The sequence below is a fragment of the Orbicella franksi genome, chromosome 3 (genome assembly GCF_964199315.1).
Source record: "Orbicella franksi chromosome 3, jaOrbFran1.1, whole genome shotgun sequence".
Lineage (NCBI taxonomy): Eukaryota > Metazoa > Cnidaria > Anthozoa > Scleractinia > Merulinidae > Orbicella > Orbicella franksi.
In genome coordinates, this window is record NC_138147.1 from 15,260,001 (window position 1) to 15,262,500 (window position 2,500).

At 40.3% G+C, this 2,500-nt stretch overlaps 1 pseudogene; it reads left to right on the forward strand.

The window, feature by feature from the left end:
* The window catches only part of LOC145480413 (uncharacterized), a 15,041-nt pseudogene that overhangs the window by 2,799 nt on the left and 9,742 nt on the right, over window positions 1–2,500 (forward strand).

Sequence of the window (2,500 nt, forward strand, 5' to 3'; positions counted from 1 at the left end):
AGCGCATATAGTGCGGGTGTTGAGTAACTGAATAAAATGATCGCTCTATTGAAGGCATGTTTTGCATCAGCAAAAGCGCGCGCGCAAACAGTGTTCGGCCACCTTAAGTGCTATTTTTCAATATTTCTGGCGACGATTTCCGAGTACGGTCCAAAACCGTAAAAACCGTTCTGTTTCGAGTCAAATTTAGCCGTTGCGCTGAAGGAGCTGAAAAATTACGCTTTTACTCAAATACAATAAAACTTACAGATAATTTTATTTCATGTTTTTTTCTTTTAATTAACGGTAAAATATTTAAAATCAGGCTCAAGAAAAATTAATTATGATTTTTTGAAAATGCCCTACAGAGAGCCTTCGCAAAATTTTAGCGGGCATGCTGCTGGTTGAAGGAGTGTTTCTCAAAAGTATAACGTGATTTGGAACCCTGACCAATATCCATGTTTAGTACTAGGGCTAGTGTACCGGGAGCAGGAAAAAAAACTTTGGGCACTAACCTTTTGGAACTACAGGAGTACGATCAACATAGCTAATATTCAGACGCGAAAGCTTGCGTGACACAATTTCGCACCGATTATTGTTCCAAGTTTCCCACATAAATTCTTAAGTTTCCCGCATGAAATATTACCTTGAAGCAAATATTCTCAAAACGTGCTTTTTGCTCTGGATAAGGCATGAAAAGCCTTAAATTCACGAAATATTCTTCCAATTGGGAAGTTATAAGCTAAAATGAGCGGCTGCGGTTTAAGTTATCTTCTGTCTGGCCTAAAAGCTGTTTCTAAAATTCAGTTAAATAATTAAGGTTTGGACTATATTTAAAAGGACACTCATATTTAACAACTAGAACCGTTAATCATATACTTTAATGCCTAGAAAGGAAAAATTATTGTTCACTAGTGTACTTCAGCTGTAGCGAGAATCTAAAGAAAATGTAGATTTCAGTCGTCTACATTGTAGCACGCTAGAATGTCTAAGTTATTTTTAGCATGTCACGGACATTCCTACCGCGTTGTTTTAAAGTTGCAATAACAATGACTGCAAGATTTTCACGCTGAATTATACGCTTTCTGTCTTTGGCTTCATTTTCTTTGAAATAGCGTTTATCTCTTAATACAAACGTTGTTGGTTAAGTAATTCTCTTCAGCAAATTCATTCTATGCAAATGTGGTGCAGGTTTACACCGCGATGTGTCAATAGGGAGTTCATAGTTCCTGCGAGCAAAAAAAAAAAAAAGAACAGAATGGGTCCCTGGAATTCAATGTTTATTCTATTCGCTGTGTTTCCGATGGCGTGCAAGAAGGCAAATAAACTTGAGAGCGCTACTAGTTTAACACAGCTACACAAAGTTCCGCGATTCCCCACAATATATTTACAATTATTTCACGCTGTTAAAACCATTTTCGTTCACTTAGTTCAATAAAAAGAAAAAAAATGTTAAGCCGTATGTACAACGCCCAATACATTCTGAAGAAGACATTTTGTGAACTTGTTTTCCTAGCTAACGGCGACATTCACATCCTTTTAAGAATTTGGACAGGTTAACTACCAAGTTCTTTTTCCGAACTTTTGAACCAAAGAGAACTTCAAAATATCTAAGTATCTCCTTCAGCATAGCTACACTGAAACTGTCTAGTTTCTCCTCTCGTGAGAGGTCGCACAGGCAGTAGGAATCATAGCAGATTGGATGTCTAGGACCGAGTTGGGCGGCTACATTCTCTAGTACCTCATGCCTTTCTTGCTCTTCCTCTTCTGCGTACACGTCCTCTATCTGCACCTCTTGGTTCGCCTGTCTTCTACGTGTGGCCGCCAGTCTCGAGAAGAAACCTTGCACTTGACTCTTCGTTAGCCAGTCTTTTCTTTCAAACATCCGCGAACCATCTGCTTTCCTCGATGTTCTCATGTCTGCAGCCACTTTTCCGAGATCCGAGGTCGAATTTCGTGGTTAGGTACTGTTTAACCTCATCCGTAAACCGCACAGCTTGACCTCTAGGCTTGTGTAAAGCCCAGCCAAGCTGTAAGTCACTACAAGAACCAGAAGCTTCATTTTTGTCACTTTGCTCATCGCTACGTACCACAAGTGCGCAGCCGGTTTCCTCGTTGTTGTCAACAGTAAGGAATTTTTCGGCCCAGTCTCTTCTGAGTTTGTTATACACTGTTTCGGAGCCCCCGCGTACTTGGCGGTGTTCGCCGACATCAAGATGACTCTCAAGCTCACTGAATTTCTTAAACACCATCTGACATCCGGGCTCAGAGCAGAAGAAGAGACCGCTGCTTTGTTCGTCATCACTTGACGTAGCCTTATGGAATCGAGTTTCCTTGACTGCGAAAAAGTCTACATCTACAACAAGATCTGTTGGACCTTGGGGCTTTACGATGATGTCTTGATAGGGAATTACTTTACCTTTCCCTACGCCATAAGCTCTCCACACCCGAATTCCATTTAATTCAAATTTAAAGTTATGATACCTACTGAAACCATCCACTTTATTTACCTCGAGTGTTT